Source organism: Telmatherina bonti (assembly GCF_933228915.1).
Source record: "Telmatherina bonti genome assembly, chromosome: 22".
In the NCBI taxonomy this organism is placed as follows: domain Eukaryota; kingdom Metazoa; phylum Chordata; class Actinopteri; order Atheriniformes; family Telmatherinidae; genus Telmatherina; species Telmatherina bonti.
Genome location: NC_136631.1, coordinates 24,168,645 through 24,188,778, shown reverse-complemented (window position 1 = coordinate 24,188,778; position 20,134 = coordinate 24,168,645).

Genomic DNA, 20,134 nt, shown 5'->3' with positions numbered 1-20,134 from the left:
AAAAAGTTTTTGTTCAAGCCCCTACTAGCGGACATCTTGAAACTTTTCATAAGGCTTGACCAAAGATAAACATGTGTGTTTCTCTAGAGGGGATTTTAAGATGATTTTAGGGATTTTATTTAAACTTGCATTATGTTAATCTCATTCTGCTTTTGTTTACCTGACTGCTACCTTTGTCACAAATGTTGTGTTTGATAAGTAATGTATTATAAAGTTGTTTTGACTCGTTATTGGCCAGCTCACTTTTGGAAAGAAATTTCTCATCACAATAAGGTTTTCTTAATAGAGAAATTCAATTAAACCTACATTTTTACTGGACCTGACAGGAGGAGAAGACATCATATGAAAAAAGGATTGAGTGAAGAGAATGAAAAAGGAAAAACAACCTCACAACCAGAGGTTACACCTGAAAAGAAACTCAAAAGAAAACATTCTATGACTTCTGAAAGAACACAATGCAGAGAATCATCAGGAGCACCCACAAGAAGACAAATTGAAAGAGGCATAAATAACAACCACAACATCGTCAACAAGTATAAATGAGAACATTTTACAGTTGCTATTGGTGATAAAAACCTGTGGGATAACACATTTGTGTGTTACCGTGTGTGTGTGTGTGTGTGTGTGTGTGTGTGTGTGTGTGTGTGTGTGTGTGTGTGTGTGAGTGTATGAGTGAGTTAAAAATATAAAGAATGTTGCCTTAAATATAAGGGTGATCATGCATAAGCAACTCTCTTCTGGACTTTGGATAGTGAAAGCCTTTTGTTTGATCAGTTTACTTGCTATGGCTAGTTTTCATAAGTATTTTTCTGAAAAACATGGCCTTCCTGGACCATCCATCAAGTTTAACCACTGAAGTTTTGAAACTGTAAATGTGTGTTCAGAATATCAGCAAGAAAGTTTTTGTGATTTTTATGTGTTGTTTCGTCATTCTTAATCCATAAATATGCCCCAAATCCTCACAACAACAAATGTGAATATCTGAGTTTATGTCACAAATGTTCTTTCAAAAGCAGACCTGTGCCTTTGAGTTGAATCTTGAGAAATCCAAATGCTCTCATTACTCTTTCTTTTTTTTAAGGTTTTACTTTACCGACAGCTAATTTTTGTATTTTATTGTATTGGACTAGAATTTGCTCCAGGCATTCACTGAGAAGGGTTTTTGCTTAAGTAAAAACAACGTAACTGTTTTGTGCAAATTTGAACATAAATAATAGATAAATCTATTTTTCATTGTATTTTGGTTTAAAAAACAGAAATGCACAACTTGATAAAAACTCTTTTTTTCCCACTTATTTAATACAAATATCCATGTGAATGATCTCAAAATCATTAATGACACAAACTGGAAGAACTGGGGATGATGGTACTGCGTCATCTAAATTTTACATGATTGAAATGACAAGAAAAATAACTTTTCATTAGTTTTGAAGGTAAATGGACATTTTTCTTTTTAATTTTCATTACATTCTAAGGAGCATAAATAAAGTTTATGAAGCACTGGCCATCATCAGTTGTAAGCTCCACATTTTGGTAACTTGCTCTAACGTAAAAGTTTTCTTGCCTCTTTAGCAAAACTCTGTGAGTGAAGCAATGAAATGAAATGTGCATTGTTTCCATCATCCTCGTTCATGTCCAAGAAGATAGTGTATTCCTGGGATCTGCAGACACGCCAGTCCCACAGCAGAGTACACATATTTAACAAATGATTACAAGAATATGATCACAGTCTTTGGTTTTTCCAATAGTCCTGCCCCTGGGATAGTGGTCACAGCTTGCTGGGAGTCTCGTCATGATATAATTCCATCTGGCTTCTTCTCATACAACTGATCAGAAAGTCTGTTGTCCATTATAGATGTTTTTAAGGGGAACATTTTTTTTCTTTTCTTTTTTTTTTATATCATTTTCACAGTGAAACACAAAGAAATAAATAATTTCTTTCTGTTTTGTTGCACTGTTGGTACACATGTGTAGGTGCATGTGCCCCTGAAACTAGACACAGCATCTGCAAGGAGTGGAAAACACCCAGCAGCAACAGCATCAAAAGGAAGTACATGAGGCAGCTTATCATGTTCTATTCAGAGTTATGGCCCAAGTATTTCAAACAGCTCCAACAGCAAGATGTCCATTCAAAGAACTACTGGTGTTTTGTAACATTACACATTTACTAAGTTCAGCTTTCATGACATCAGCACTTATAACAACAGGTAATTATTTAGGCTCTTTTCTCCGGCCTGTTCTCAAAAAAAAAAGAGACTTGAGGAGACAAAGAGTAACAGGATGTTGGACACAGAAGGGAGAGGAGTCACTGCCACATAAGTTTCAATGATATCTGAGCATTACTGTTGCAGTTAGAGCTATCATCCATGTAGCAATTGATGGAGTTTCCTCTGACTTTGGTTTGCCTAACTTGGTCATGGAGACCTGGTCTACTGCACAGCAATAAGGGACATGAAGGACAACTAACATACTTCAACAGCAAAGAAAACATCTAGGCCAAGGTGTCAGCCCTGTCAGGGGTCCTGCACTCCTTCACCTAACACTGTTATCCCTTAAAGTAATCATTAGGACACTGATGAACGTGAGAGTACAACAGTAAGAGACAGGGTGAAAAGACAAAGCTAGGCAAACAACACAAGGGTACAAGATGTTTTTCCAGCATCACTATTGTAATACGTCAGTCCACAAAACCTGCAGATAATGATGTGAGCTCTTATAAAAGGCAGCTGTTGCTTTAAAATCACAAATATCCTCTGTTATGACCTTATGTCTCCATGTGTTTGTGTTTCATAATTAAAACATTTACAGACTGTGAGCGCCAGGCTTATAAATCAGCATCATCCCTCCAAAAGTTACTCATCTAGCACTTGTTGAGGGCTCGAGGGGAACATTTCAACACCCAAAAGCTTGCAGGGCTGTAAGAGATGTGCTTGAAGAGGCAACATGGCTTCAATGTTTTGTTTTGAGTTTTGAGTTTTCATCACCGCAGCTGCATCATCAAATTTAAATACTGTTTCAGTTTGATGGAGGCTGAGAAATGACTCTTTAACACAGTCATTACCCATCACATGAAAAACTGACAGCTATTTTGGCAAAATGATGTCACAATCAAGTTTGAAGATTTAAAGTTAAGTCAGTCAGAATTACAGGCTTCATCTTGTGATAAATTTCAATGAAACAATGAAGTAATTATGAGGCTAATATTCAGCATCCTGTGTAGTCCTTAAACTCAGTCTATTGTTTTGAGTCTATCTACAGATATTGTGACATTGCTTCCTTTTCCAAGATGATGTAGGCCTTTTGAACTCAAGTGTCCGCAAGTGCGCGGCCACTACTAGAACCTGAAGTGTAGCACGTATGGAGGAAACTGCTCCAGTTGGAGAAATGGGATCCATCTATGGGGAATATCCTAAAATAAACCCCTCTGTTCTCCCATATCAGGCCTTGTATAAATAAGATAGCACTGCAGGCACACTGCACCATGGGAATTAGCCAATCCCGTCCTGTAAACATCAGCCAATGACTTCTGGCAGGCTGGCTAGCCCTTAGGAGGGGAGGTTCTGCACTGGAATTCATAAATAAATCACTTTTCTGGGAGGATTATGTGTCCACAGTCCCTGTTCTCCCAGCTGCTCCCCCCTGAAAAATAAACAGGGCAAAGCAGAAATAGCAGAGTTTAAGCACCACTACAGGAAATTATCTGGGCCTCTTGCTATAATTTGGGGACATTATTTTTGTAGCATTTGCATTTTTAGTCAAACACAAACAGTTTTTTTGTTTTTTTTTCTGACCGTGTTACACAACTCCTCCCACTCCCTCTCTACTATGTGTAACTGTACATTCCTGCTTACATGAATATAAATAAACACCACCGTTCACCAAAACAGAAATAAGAATCCTCTGACTTATGATTTGATAAGCAGCACATTAACTTTCTCCAAATAGTTTCCATCTGAAAACTGAGGTGAAGTGACCTTTGGCAGAGTGACTTGTTTTCCTATCCAGTGGTTGTTTTGAACGTTTGTTTGTGCCATTAACATGTTTCCAGAGGAAGTAATGTAGCACTATCTAAACCTGCTCACCCTGAACCTGCCCCAGCCTCCATGTAATCACCTCCTTAGACAAACATGGGGGCCAATACACAGATGCTGTGGAAATTATGCTTGAACTGGAATGCGGTTATGAACATGCCTCTTTTTAATGATGTGCATGTTGTCTATGAATATTTTAGAAATCATCAACCCTGGCCCTTGCACCATATTTGTCTGGTCAAAATGAGATTTAGATGTCAATGTGTTGCAAGAGCCTGGAACACGCCTCACAAAGGTGATCTGTGAGAACTTTTTGATTGCAGTAATTTGCTGTGGCATGCTTTAAAAACAACAGTTATTCACAAATAGAAGACAGATCTTTGGATCCTGAGAAGGTCTCGTGTGGGTTTTGAGTGTGACATTTGGTTGTATATGTGAATTATGTCATAATTAATGATAGGAAAATTATCTTAAATCCAGAGACAGTTGCGGGAATACAGATGATGTTGAAATAATGTACAAATAACGTGGTTAAACCTGCCATCAATGATGATTATCAAATATGTTTGACCAAGTGAGAAAGGATTTATTGATTTGAAAAAAACGGATTTCTTGCCAGTTGACAAATGTAGACGTTCATTTTCTGTTTGCTCGGTTTCAACTATCTGACAAGAAAAAATTCTGACTCTGCTGAAGGTTTAACAGCATGTTATCCAGCTATTTGCTAACGAACATAAAGAAATATCTATAAAAACAATAAAAAAACAGTTTAACTCTCTCTTTTTGCTTCTGACCACATAGAACTCATTACAAATGGAAGGACCCTGGAGAATAATTTAATGCCATTAAACAGGTTGTGCATTTCTCCACAAAGTTAGTCCATAGAGTCCACAGAGCCGAGACAACATGTTGATTTAACTCTGATGAGTTTACAGTTTGCCGAGCTGGAAAGGCCAACAACGACCTAATAACAAACAGGACAGAGCTGTAGCCCTTCACAGGATAAGACCATCACCTGTAGTTATGTGCTCTGACAGTGACTCATTATATATCAACAGGTTTTTGTTTTTGCAGTGTTGTATAAAAAAAGCTAATGAGCTATTCCATATTTTGAGTGCAGCCTTCATGTGGCTTCACATGAACAAGTAAAACAGGTAGATGCAAGTTTGTGGCAGCAGCTTCGAAGCACTGTGCATGGGCATCTACCAGCCACAGGTACAAATATGAAGTCTGAAGTGAAACATGCTGAATATTCATAAAACAAAGTATAAAAGACAGGATTTAAATTCACAATCTTTCACCTTAAGGGCAAGGTTCAAACCATTTATCAGGGAAAGAGTTGTTTTATTTGGGTTTTTTTTTTTATTTGAGAGCACAATTATGTCATGACAGGTACGGAAACACCATCAACATGACAGCAGCTTAGTTCCAGTAGACCAATGAAGAAGGAAAATGCAGTTAAATGCTATTTTTTAGCCTTTATTTTGAAATTGTGGCCAACATACAGATTTTGCAATCAGTCATGACATCACATTGTTGAAGCCTTATAGCTTAGTCATGTTTCACAGCAGACACATTAATTTAATGTTTAAGCAGACTCCTGACTGACTGAGCTGACCTGTTGAGTTCCAGCTAGAAGCGTCACACACCAGCAGCTGCATATGATCACACAGACAGTGTTGGACGTGCACCATGGCTGACCCAGCAAAGAAACCCAAGATGACATTATTGGAGAAAGCAAGGAAAAGAAAAAGGGAAAATGACGGAGCAAGAGTAAACATCAGACTGATTTATAATGTCTGGAGAGAGCGGAGAGAAGAGACAGGATGCAAGATGCATGCCAACCTTGCCTTCATTAGGGAACACCCTACTGCAAAAATATAACAAAACCTGTTAAATACTATAATTTACAACACAGTTTTAAGAAAAGAAATATATGCATGTATGCATATATTTCTTTCATGCTTGTATATAAATATGCATGTAACTTGGTGTCCAACACAGAATTCTGCTATTCGTAGTTTAATTATTTTTTCTTGTTACCTACCTGTCTTCCTGTGCCACTTTGCCAATAAAGTTGTTTTTTGTTCATTTCTGTTACCATTGTTTACTGGAAAAAAGAAGGAAATTACATTAGCTCAGTGACACTTTTCAATTTTCAAATAACTAATAAACTAATAAAAAAAATTCTTATCAATTTCCTAAAATTTCCTAATGCAGTATAAGGAATTGTAGAACTGTGGCTATCAAAGTAAGTTTTTAAACAGCTCAAGATTTCTTCAGAAATGTTCTGTTGTCTGCTATCATTTACCATTTCAAACAAAACAATAATGCTGCAAAGGAAACTGGTGTACAGTTAAAGTGGAACTATTATGTGCATTTCAGGCTAATTTGTTTTTATTTCTGAGACCAGACGAGCTGGGATTGATGGAGTTATTGTCACAAATGGCTTTATTTACTTCAGACCGACCCTCTCCGTAGGCTGTCAGATCAGCCTGTGGGCAAAACGAATGGATTGAGACTCTTCCGCATTAAGCCCCGCCTCCCGCCACTGCACTACATCGGGAGCGCACACCGCAACTGCTTTCGCCGTCATTGTAACATCTCATAAACAGAAGGATTAAGCTAATATGAACTCAATAAAAAAAACAAAATACAATGTCAACACATAGCATACAGCCCTACATGTTGGAACCTGAATCAGACCCTGAAAATGAAGTGGAAAACAGCAACCCACAGCAACAAATGCAGCAGGATGTCTCTCTTTGGTAAACTCACCAGCCATCGTTGGAAATAACTTTATCCCACGTTTTCCACACACCTGATGTATTTGTACATGCCCTTGTTAACCAGTAGAAGGTAACCAATCACCGAACCTTATCCCCCGGGACGTCACAAGGATTTTCAAGTAGAAAAAACTCTCTAAAATGACGCGTTTTTTGTCGCCATGGAAACTGAACGGATAGAGTGCTGGAACTCAAACTCAAACATGCGTTTAGGTGATAAAAAAAACAGTGTCGTTAACATGTCTGATGAGGATTCAACACTGTAACACTGTAGAAAGCTCAGAAAACCTGAAATACCACAATAGCACCCCTTTAAAGATCTATGTACAACAAAGGGGGGCTTCACAGTTGAGTGAAAATTCTGAGTTTGACAATACCAGCAGCATTTCTATATGACACAAGCAGTCATTTGTTTGCATAAGAATGTGAATTGTGGTGACTGACATTTTCCATTAGATAGGATAACCTTTGGTTATTCTGAGTATTTGTGCCTCAGTATCTTCAGATGTAAACAACACACGGGACACACTCAGCTGTTATTGTTGCTGCATCCTGCAAAACAAGAAATTCTCCCATCTAAACATCAATCCCTCTAGTCCAAATAAAGGCACAAAGACATCATGGAAATTGTAATGATGCACATGAAAGTGAAAAAGTAAATAAAAGGCAATAAAAAATGGGGGTTTCCAAACAGTGGAATTTGTTGTTGTCGTTGTTTTAATGCAGAAAACTTTTTCTTGTGTGGGCATGAATGGGTTAAACGACTGAGCGGTGAGACGCTTCATGCCTTCAAATGTGCAGTCTAATCAAAGAATGGAGCACTGCTCGCCTCCTCTGCATGTTCCATACAGTCTGCAGCCAAACTTTTACTCATACAGTACAAGAAAAAGCCTTGTGGGTGGGACACTCGCCTGCAAAAAGAGGTGCACGAATCAACCCCCAGCATCCTGTTCAATACAGTTTGCACACACAGGTGCTGCAATCCCCAAAACACGCCGAAGTACAGCCTGACACACATGTGCTATATGTGACAGTTACAAGTCAGGAAATTAACAGAATGTTAACATCTGCTTAGTTGTTGCTAAGTGAAAAACTGGTTATTTCAGCTCTGAAATGGCTTTACCACACTTTTTGTGGGCATGTGACAACTGTGTCTGGGGAAAGTAAGGGGGCTTCCTTTTTCCACATCAATAAGATAAAGAAAGTGACACAAGTTCCGGCAGCGATCTGTGCAGCAGCAGCGGTACGAGGCTGAGACTGAAACCCTGAATGTGTTCAGGCTGACGTGACCTGGTTCAAATCTAAAAAGGATATCTGATGCTCATTTTTATCAGTCATTTCTTATCTTCAACCCCTATTTAATGTTCTTTTCAAATGCTTGGCTGAAAAGCTTTGGTTCTTGGTGTTCATTTTTGGCCACTGTACTGAAGCAAATTACTTAACCTAAATGTAAACAAAACCATCTGGGTTGTATAAGGGTTTTCCTGTCTAATGTGTAGCCTTTTAATGAAAACTTGATGATGGAAATGTCCTTTAATCATCTTAACTTTGCTTGTTGGACCAGGAAATTCTGATAAAAAAAAATTTAAAAAAAAGAAGTATTACTCCAGTTTTATCAGATTTGTCAATAAATTTTTAAAAAATCTGATGACTTAGTCATGAGAGTGACTCATAACGTTGATATGAACCCAATGTGCTTTCTTATCATTCACTGTCACGGTAACAGGAGGAGCTCTCACTTTGGCATGAAACCCAGGGGCATGACTTTTATTAAGCGATCATGCAAGAAGTCAAATTCAAATGAATTTAGCCAAGAGGGATTCATCACTGTGACTCAGTAAGGAGAGAAGAAAAGACAGAAAACGTGAGTCTCAGAGCGGTTGGAATCATGTATAAAATCTCCTCAGGGCAACAAGTGACCATGACCAGCGAGGACATATTGAGCAACGCTGTTTGTAAACTGACCTCTGAACTTGTGACTGCAGGGTTCACGGCTTGAGTCACAGCCTGTGATGTTGCCAGGACTTAGCAGCGCAGTAAACATGGCAACAAACTACCGCAAAGGAGAAAGTGCCCTGGAAAGCACCCAAGACAATTTGTTGTGCATTTTAGAGGAAGTCGTGAACGTCCTCAATCAAGTGATAAGACAGGACACTTTAGGCTGAGACGTACTCTCTACGTAGTGAGGATGTCAGTAGAGATGAAGAGTTATGAAGTGACGATGCAAATCTTTTTTTTTGTTTGTTTGTTTTATTGTTCAAGTGTTTGTGTTATATGGGAACAAACCAGACTCAGAGAAAAATGAACAGTCAAAGAAGGGTCATATGAATCTGAAACTGAAGATTCAAATTCACTGAATAAGTCTATTTTGTCAACAAATGACACTGAATTCTTTGGGGTTTTTTAGAAATCGTCAGACACAGACATGGTCTCACCTTTTTGTTCCGTAGGCGACAAAGAAATGACTCACAGCAGACACTGCTCTTTCTCTAAACCAGTGCTGCTGAGGGTCAGCATGCCCCCTAGTTCTAGATAATAGACTAACAACGCTGCATGAAGGCAGAGTTGACGCACTGTCAAAGTCCAGACTTTCAACCCACTCCTCTTTGGACTTGGCTGCAGCTCAAACAGGCTACAGGCCACTTGCTCAGTCTGACAAACAAGTCTTTGGTATGAAAACGGGCAGACAGAGGGCCGGCCGAGCCAAATGTCAGCACATCTTACATCTGCGTGACACTTTAGTGCTCTTAAGGGCTTTCACTTTTAGGATTTACCTAAATCCTTAAAGCGAACACTTGAAATGACAGCAACCACCACATCCGCATGGGCTTTTTGCAGCTCCAAATCTTAAAGTCATCTTCTGGTTTAGTGGGTATTTTTTTTTATACTTTTGAGGTCCATATTCATGAGATTTTTGTGCCTGTTGTGCTTTCAAAACCCTGCATTACATGAAGATATGAACACAGGAAGTGGGCAGAAAGGGGAGTTTTGCTTTAACAAAAATAGCTTGCCAGACAGAAGATTGATGTCTTTTAAAGTTTTATGCTTGCATGCCTCCTCCATTGTTCTTCAGTATGAGCTCATCATAGTCATACAAAAGGGGATGTATTTCTTAAAAACAAAAACAGGTGAGAAGACCACTGCCTTGAAGAAAGCCAGCTCTCAAACAAAGCTGTAGTTTACAGGCCAAGTCCTGCCTTGTGCAACTGACAAGGTAATTTACCCTAACCCACTTAGGAAAGAAAGAGATCAGTGTGATGGCTGCAAAGTTCATTAGCCAGTGACACTATTTCTTGGGAGTCTCGAGGGTGCTCTCTGTGATGGAGACATGTGGGGTTGACGTGAAAAGTCCAACTTTGAGGAGGTCACCTCTTTTTATGGCCATGAATCACCCGAAAATCAACAAGCCAAGTCGCTCCCACTGGAGCCTTTTTCCACCAAACCATACCCAGGGTCACATAAAGTATGTGGCGTGTCACTGTACACTGTATGAGGGAGTGCAGGCTAAGAGATAGGCCATAAACACACCTCGCCATAGTATTTGAACCGTAGTAGCTTGACCTACTTCAGGAAACGTCTGTGTAATAATTCACTGCAGGTTTATTGTCATTTTCAAGCTGACGGGGGTTTATGAGAGAGGCTGTTGTTATTTTTGTGCTGTCATCAGGATTTTTTTGCTTTTCTGTCTTTTCATGATTCAATATATTTAGTGTGCAACAAGTTCATGGGTTTGACCTACAACTTTTGGTAACATATTACAGGCCAGAAGATACTGAACACACATGTCTCGGGACAATGCCTGACAGAGACTCAGAGACTGGACAGAAGATGTACCGTACGATAGCAGACTAAATATAAACAAAGTAAGAGTTTACATTGAGAACTGAGGGGCTGTTTCAGCACTGGCATGACAGGGAGAAGCGACACCTCTGCACTTGTAAGCAAATCTACTCCTGATTTGCAATTATTCTGTGAATAATGCATTTTTTATGCAGGCTGTCATGAAATACCGGGTTTCTATATGTACAAAAGGGGCTTTACAGCCTCCAAACAAACAGTCTGGAGTGTCTAAGGGCTTCTGCTTTGTCATTCTTTACCACAGAGGTCCCAGGAGCAGCGGGAAGACAGGAAGCTCCACCCCCCCCCCCCCCCCCCCCACCCCCACCCCCCCCCCCACCCCCCCGACATCCTCCTTTAACCTGGCTCAGACAGCAGCTGAGCCAAGTCAAGGCCGCTGCGCAACTCCCCTCCTTTTAACTGTTATCATGTGAGCAAGAGGGCATCTTTACAGAGACACACCTACTTTTTCTCTTTACTTGGTCTTTCACGGACACGAGGGAGGGAACAAATGAAGTTCGTGAAAACTCACCATTGACTTCTCTTTTCTCCCTTCTCTCCATCAAAGTTGCTCCGAAAACCCAGTACTCCCACTCCTCCCCACCCAATCTTATTCCTTGTCGCGCGCCCCCCTTGCCTCCCTCCCTTTCTTCATCTTCTGGGCCCTCTCACTGACAGCTGGCTCTGATTATGGCTGTGAAAAATTGGGCAGTCACGCCAGCAATTCCCCCCCTCCAGCATTCCTACAGCATGACTCCGCACTTTCTCCCTACTGGTGCGAGGCCTGTCTTTGCCTCCTTCCCTCTGCATCCCCCTGCTTCTCTGTCTTTCTTCAGCTGTCTTAATTTCTTTTTTGTTGTTTTTGCCGTTTCAAAGCTGTACTTTGCAGGAAAACAGCAGTAATGTTCAAGCCAGCAGATGTTGTTTTAAGGGGATTTGTGTCCTTTATTTGAGGGTGGGTGGTCTAGGAACAAAAAAGAATGAATGGTAGATTGTGTTTATGTTAGTCATTTGACAGAGACATATGGAAGAGGTATTGAGGAAAAAGTCCTCGGCTTCTTCACAGATGGAGCACAAGCAGCCCAAATAAGAGAAAACACACTCCATCACCGCCTCGTACTGTGACGTTTATGGTACGTTTCATGACTGTATAATGATTACAGCATGTCAGAGTGCATTTTATTTTCACAGAATTTTTCCACAAGCTCTCATTTATTTGTTTAATCTGAAAAAGAGCTAAACGTCTCTGTTGCTGGCAGCCACTGAGCACTGGTTGGGTTTTGTTACATGATTTGGCTCCACTGAAGCAATTCAAACAATAAAAACTGCAGTTTTAGCACATCCATCTACACCTCTGCTTGTTTGCCAAACTTTCCACCCTTTGCTGCTTGATACGCTGGAGGTCAGAAGGCTTGCCCAGAAATCATAATAGCATCTTGACGCCATAAAAGTTCAAATAATTGGATGTATTCATGTTTTTGATAATGGAAAACGGTCAGGGGATTAATAGACAAGGTTTCACAACTGCTGCAGCTCAATAATAGAAACCTGAAACATTTTACTACATCTGCACAGTTCCCTGTCAGTTATAATGATAACTGCTGGTGATTATGGTACATTTCCAGCAGGACAAGGTGACCTGATTATGACAGACTAGACACATGCTACAAATGTCTCAGCATTTAGCTGAAAGCTTGTGTTTTCTGTTAAAACGCAACACTCAAAGACAGGCAGTAAATCTAGCTTGCTCACTTGGAAAAAGTTTTAAGTAAGAACAGAATCTCATATGAGCTTTAGGTTAGCCTGCATTCTCTTTAACAATATTCTTTAGTCAGATAAGCCCTGTAAGCTTCAAGTGATTGCTTGAAGGGTCAAAAACAAAGCACTGAAGGTTTTAGAGTCTCCAAAGCTACCATCATGAACTCTGAGCAATATGTGGAGAATGTTCCTGACCATTTTAAGTCTTTGTTTTCACTTCGTGTTATCTTTTACTCTTGGTTACTGTTTGAGCAGTTTTAGTTATCTAATTCACCTGGTTGAGTTAAAATTGAACCGCTTGCAACACCCAAGTCACCACATTAGAAATCTTTTTTTTCTGGCTTGCCTGCGACCAGTCAAAGCCCTACAGCAAATAGCACGGGCATCAAACACATGAAGAAGAAGAATTTAAAGAAAAAATATGTTGTTCTGATGGAATTAGCTTAAAAGGTGTTTTAAGTGAAAAAAAAAAATCATTGCATCCACACATTTATAGTGATTTCCCTTTTAAAATGAAACATGCAGTGGAGCAGGGTATTGTTATGGGACAGAAAAGAATAGTTCAGCAGCCTAAATCCATTTTATTACCCAATACATATGCAAGAAAATGGCTTTCCATGTTTCATCCCTCCAATCTGCCTTTAAAAAACCGCATTCCCAGCTAATTTTAGCAAGATTAGATTAAAGCTAACAAATTAGGCTATTAGATTTAAGACAGATATAGTTCAAAGTCTGTTCAAAATCCACTAAATGCAGATAAAGCTTTTAAAAACACCCTGTTGACTTGAGCCAGCAGCAATTTTCCTCTGCCATCCACCACAATGCCTGCATATGAAATGCCTTGATAATCTCTGTTTCACAGTCTAATAGGGAGTGGAGAGCGTTATTGTAGCACGATCTGAGCACTCCTGAGGCCAGCAGATGCTTTGTGTCAGCTTGCATAAACTAGATAGAACACTTTCATCTATCATTCAGTAGAACTGGGAGCTTTAGGCCCTCTGATCCAGCTCAAGGCATCTTGTTGAACCAAAGACATTTTCAGGGTGCCGACCTTGATATTACCTCAGTGGAAATAAATTATGCCTGAATAACATGGTCAACAAATACCCACTTATACTGTTTTGTCTCCAGTCTCAGAAAAATTTTTCAACATTATTGTTTCACAGCTCTTGATTCCCTCTTAATGTCAAAGTATTCAACCCCCTTTTATTCAGAAAAGTCTTAAGATAGCAAATAGAAGAGAGCAGAGTTTAAACTCACATTACTTCAGTGTTAAGGAAGCTGCTGATTGGTATGCTTATCAGACAGGATAAATTCATATCATGTGTTTGAGGACTGTCAGAAAACAACAAACAGCTTGTGGTTTAAAGAAACAAGTACCAATTAAATCAATCATCTTAGCGTGTGGTGTTTACAAAAGTCATGTCGTTTATAAGGCTCAAAGATACAAATGATATGTCATTACTGATGTCACTGCATCATAAGATTGTGTAGGTGCGCATAAATACAGAGATAATGACGGTTTTTGGTGGTATTTTAATTATGCATTGATCTCCTGAGTGAGTCATATGGTGAGAAAGTGGCCCACAGTGGAAGCTCCAGCACTGTACTTTACCAATAATCCCACCCACATGTCAGCTCTGTGTCTCCACAGCTGCATATTTATCTATGCTGCTAACTTTGTTCCATATCACCACTTCATTCACAAAGCAGACTTTACAGACTTGAGTTTGACTGATCATACTTTTAGTCAATGTGGAGGATTAAAGCAAGTCAAAATGAACTCCTAAGACACCTTGAATCTGTTCTGCAGGCTTAGATTTAGATTTTATTAAAACAAAAAGGTCCAGAGTTTGCCATATTAAATATATTACCAAGTTTCCCCTTTATGTGACAGTGTTCATGTGGAACAAATTTCAGCCTCCTTTTGGTATTATCTTTGATTTTATTGGATCATGATGACTGTTTGTCAGTGTTGTCAGAAGATCTGAAAGAGTGTTTCAAATAGAAATTGACCACATCCTTATGCCGGGTAAGTGTGGATAGAAGCCAGTCATGAAAGCAGAGCATAAATATTTTTTTTTATTCTGGTTTTTAAAATAAAAGCTCCATTTAAATCTGCTGTAAAGGACTGTAGTCCAGCTGGTGTGACACAGTGTTTAGTCAAACAACAGAAAGACAGGCCTTGGATGTCTGGGAAAGCAATTAAAGCTCTTTATAATGATTATGAAAGTTACAAATGAACATGGTACGCACTCACATCTCACCAACTGCATGACTGTTTTCACTCGGAGAACTGAGTTGGAGGGCTTCCCTTAAGTAAACACTGCTAATAGACAGTTGGAAAGTTTCAATGAGGAGAAAGGGGGATTGTTTGGGTGTACTTTGGCAGCAGTCTTGGCATGTAGTGCTGGTACTGGTAATGGTCTAAAGGTGGGGGCTTTTTTGGTAAATGTGAGTCGGGTGGACTGAGTGGGGACAATAAACTTGCAATTCTGGGAAAGCCATTCAATTTTACAAGACTTTGTAGAAGCTCTAAGAGTACAAGGAAAGCAAAAAAAAAAAAAACAGAAAGGCAAACCAGAAACTATTTAACAAGCACAAAAAGTGTTTCCATATTCCGCTGTCACACAACACAGCAATAAGGAGAGCACTCCCCTGGGTTGACAGTCACACAGGCTTCCACTGAGTATGATGTGACACGAACAGCACTAACTGGAAACATAAACAAACTTTACTGTGTGTGTTTTCAGATGACAACGAAGCTGAATATGATACATAATTCAAACTTTCTGTAAGAAGGATTAAAAATACTGACAGACTCGTTTCTTGTTAAATCAAAGTTCACATTTTAATAATTTGGCCCAAGAAACAAAAATCAAAGAAACACTTGTATCCAATAAATACTTCTTTGTTTGTGAGATTTTGACTTTATTTTTAGGAAATTAAGACAAGTACCTTTTGATTGGAAAATGACCACAAATAACCACAAATTACCACGAAAATTTTTTAATTCCAGAGACATGTTGGCTGAAAAGGGAGATCTGACCACTTTTAGTCATTAATTGACAAGCTGGACCAGACCTGGACATGTTGATGCCTCCACATTTTGGCAGACGGGCAACTGGACCCCATGTGTTATATGGCTGTAGGATAATCCCTATTGTCCTGTTGAATGCAAGTGGCTGGAACCCAGGAACTGCTCTGGACTGCATGTTAGGCCCTGGCAGCAGCAAATTATAGCTTTGGCCAGGGAAGTCAACCAAATGGGCTGATTCTTCTTGTGCAGCCCAAAGGACTCCACACAGCTGCACTTTCTTTCACTGCCAGGGAAGAAGACAGTCTGAAAGAGTGAGAGGAGAAAGGGAGGCGGAGAAAGGAACGGCCAGGGGCAGTTGGACTGGACAGGCCTCAAAGAGCCAGAGGGTTAGTGTCAAAGAAAGAAAGAAAGTTAGACACTTTTTAAAAATCAAAGTATTTTGGGCTGTGTGGTGTTTGGATTGTGGGTAGTTGCACAAAAATCCATCTGAGTTGTTTTGTTTGAGTGATTGGGAATGCATTTACAAAATCACAGTAATAGAGGTTAGATGATGATGTATTCTCGTCCCTTTGAGAGCATAAAACACTGTTTGAGACTTTCACAGTGTTCATCTGTGGAAATCTTTCTGCCTGAGCCTCCTTGATCTTTATCCACAATGCTTGAGCTTTGCTCATTTCCTCATCGTCCTCCAATAAACTAAGAGCAGAAACACTTCACAAGCTCATGTCACCCTGTGGGAGTCACAGCAGATCACAGGGAGGAAGAAAACAGATGTTAAAAGAACTTTTCATCTCCAGACACACAGTTTAACACACAAACAATCTGCTGAAGCTCAAACACCTGTGGCCCTCCATATAGCAGATTATGTAATGGTGCCAAGTTCACCATAACACCCGCCTACACTTTTTTCAAGACACACTCACATAGTCTCATCATAAACTATAGAGAAGCATAAAAGACATTAGCAGTAAATATACCACTGACAATGGAAGATTTCACTGACTAGAGGTGGAAAATGAAAGGAAAAATATCAGCTCTGCAACTATGTTATGTAAGAACATAAAGTTGTTCTAAATAATCGATTTTATCATATAACAAAATATTTCAGGGAGTCGTTTCTTTCAAAGAGAATCCACTCATTTACATAAAACAAAAATGCCTCTTTTGCTGGGATGAAGGTCAGATGAAAGATACATTGCATGGATGCTCTGGGATATATCTTCAGTGATGTGTCCTGGTATCATTGGGTGTTTCGGGCCTCAGAACGTTATACAGCTTCACCCAGGCGACCTAACCGGGGTTGTCTGAACCACAACTTGCGTCCCAGCAGCATTTAGTCACCAGTTATCCGTCTTAATCCACAGCCACCTAGACCCTCTCTCTGCTGCCTCTGTTGCAGTCAAGGTGGGTGTTCTTTCTTTGTGGCCCATTCATGCCAAACTGTGAGTAGGCTCTGCAGAAAGATTGGCCTGTACAGCCTCAACAGCCTACTTCTATGGGTAGCAGCATGCTCACCAACGCTCTGTCCAACACATCTCTAAAAGACCCTGGTACTTGGCCAACTTCCATTTATATGCCTCTTCCATGCGGTCTTCCCAGGGAGCTGTTAATTCTATCAGGACAAGCTGTTTTGAGGCCTCTAATAGAATGAAGATGTCTGGTCACAAAGATGTAACGGAGATGTTTGCCGGGGACTTGAGCTTCCTTCTCAGATCGACCATATCTATGCGTATAATGATGTGAATCACATCTGCCGGCTTCTGCAGTTGCCACATGTCAGTAAACACCTATGGAGGGTTTCAAACTGACATGTCAGACCATGCTCTCGATCATCATCATCATCAATGAGAGTTTGGAATAATGGCGTCCCATTCCTCCAGCGAACAATGCCAAGGCATAGTTAAGTTATTTCAATGGCACACAGTGGCTCAGTGTTGATGAGGCAGACACTCAGGAGCATAACAGATACCTAAAATGACTCAGCAACAAACAGTACACAAAAGCCTCGACCAGTATTCAAAATACAATCTGTACATCATATTTTTTACCTACTTTACCCTATCTATGGTCTGTGAATGTTGCAGCCATCGATTTAAGGCAGGATACACCTAAATGACACAATTTAGAAAGCCACATGCTGGAGGACCCAAACAGAACCTGTACTGGGGTGGGTTTTAGATACAAATCCCATTAAAAAAAAAAGAGCCTACTGAGATTCAAACCCAAATCTGTAACTCTACCAGGGGACATTGCCAACCACCACACCACTGTAGTCTGTAAAATATAAGCACAAACAGGATACATCATATTTAAGCCGTGTGATGTATAAAAAATGGTTGGCTGGATGGAACCACAGATCACATTGTTAAAAATTACAATTTGATTTTAGAGATCATGTTCATGATCAAGAATTGAGTTTGAAATAAAGTCAAATCATGAGCTCTTTTGCTGTTTAGTTGTGCCTCTGTGTTTGGCTATGTAGTGTATTTAGCTGTGTTTTCTGTATTCCAAAGCATTGTTATGCTGCTTCTGGTGCTCAGCTTTTTCAAATGCTAAGTGTGGTCTAAATTTGCTTGTGCTTTCCTCTTTTGGCATGTGTTGCCTGATGTTTCGTGTTTAGCTCTTAGGAATCCCTCAAGAGTTACACAGACATTTACGATCAACATGAAGCACATTAACAAAAAAAAAAAAAAAAAAAAAACTCAAACACCGAAGCTTAGTAGACAAGCCCTGCACTGAATTCATCGTGTGGTCTGCAGACAATTACAATTTCTAGCATTGTACTGGCAATAAATACGGACCCAATAAAGGTTTGAATTAGAGTAGCAGTAACAACAAAAGCAGTTTTTTGGAATAAATCACCACACATCTGCAGAAATAAGAGATTTGACATCACCATATGCCTCGGGTTGAGTGAGGACGGCTCACAAACAACCTATTCTCACAGCTTAACATGATTTAATCAGAACCACATTCCCATGAATTCACACATCATCAAAACGTAATATCCAAAATGCTTGTTCAATCGAAGAAAGCCACTTTCAAATATAATACAAAACAAAGCCATGTCACAAGTGTGTCCTCATGAACATGAGTTCAATAAATTTGTGGGGATAAAAGTGTGATAAAAGTGGGCAGTAACATGGGTGGTTGAATCTGTGTATTGTCCAGGGCCGGACACTTGGACTGTGTAATTCTAGTCCTGGAGTGACCACACAGGGTCGGTTGTGAGGTCTGGGGGAGCAACAGAACTGAGACAGATGGGACATGGGCAGGACTTTTTGGTGAGAGAATGCTTTCCACTGTTCCAACGCAATACAAAGCCTATTGATTTTTTTCTCTGCGTTGAGTGAGGAGCAAAGGAATATCTTATTTCAGTGTCCACCGCACGGTCATGACACCTGGGCCAGGGTCAGGTCTGTCCGGTCCCTAGCGGAGGCATGCTGAGCCCAAAAGGAGGGGGGTTACTGGACATAACAACTTCCAGATTCCTCTCTGCATCCCTAACCTCCTGCACCACTGTCTCCACATATCATTTGCCATATCTCCATGTTTCATAGAACCGTGCTCATCTTTTCACTTTTATAGCTTGATGATTTTGACCTCAGCTTCATCTTTTGCGACCCCTAATGTGCAAATGGAAAACTAAACTCCCTTCCCATGAGCCCTCTGGATAGACAGAAAGATTGTTCCTCAGGAAACGAAGGTCAGGAAGTCAGATGAGGAAGCTGGCTTTTTGTTCTAAATGCAACCTCCCTCTTGAGACTGGCATGTCAACAGAGAGCTGGACAGTAAATCTTCTTCTAATGCTGACCCCTTACTCTCTTGTTTTGTTGCTATTTTTGCAACCTCGCATTTAATCAAAACATGAGTTCTCTTCTGTTTCAATGCAAAGTGACAACGAAAGCGCCGCAAAAACCAAGATGGTGTTTGTTTTGAACTCTGGTTATGATTGCAATGCTGTGACGTGTCAGTGATCCAAGGCTCGCATTGATGCCCCATCCCACCCTGTGTGAAACAAAGGGCAGTGGAAGTGAGTCAATGGGCATGTTGGAGCCATTCATGGGAACAACATGAGCAAGAGCAGTTGGCGGTACACCACTAACAATGCTGTGGCTACTCTTATGGACAATTAATCGCTGCAAGCTCTCATTTTCCTCCTTCCCTCAATTTTTCTCTCCCCCTCCTCTGAGGCTGGTTTCACAGTGCTCCCTCTTAAACTTGGCATTCCATGAGACATGAAAGGAGGTAACCACGCTTCCCTGGCTGTCAAAGCTCACACAGACAAGAGCTGGATCACACAATATAGGATGATGGGGAAAAAAAACGTATAGAGACATGAAAGCCAAACAATTTGTAGCTGATTCCACATCGTCAGGAAATCAAACTTTTGCTGGAACTTGCCAATCCTTGATTGCTGATTACTCAATATGCAGCTGCCTGATGAGCTGTCCTGTCAGTGTTTCAAAACATTTGCACACATGCTGGCTAAAAAAAACAAGAAGTTATAGGAGTTAAGTAATCGATGGTTTTTAATAGAAGCTGAATCACCACTGACTGCATTCATGCAACATATCACGCTTACAGTGGTTAAAGAAAATTTACTCAGTTACTTTACTGAAACAGAACTTTTATAAGGAAGTCTTCTTCACCACATGTCAGAAGAAGATCTTTGTGCTTAA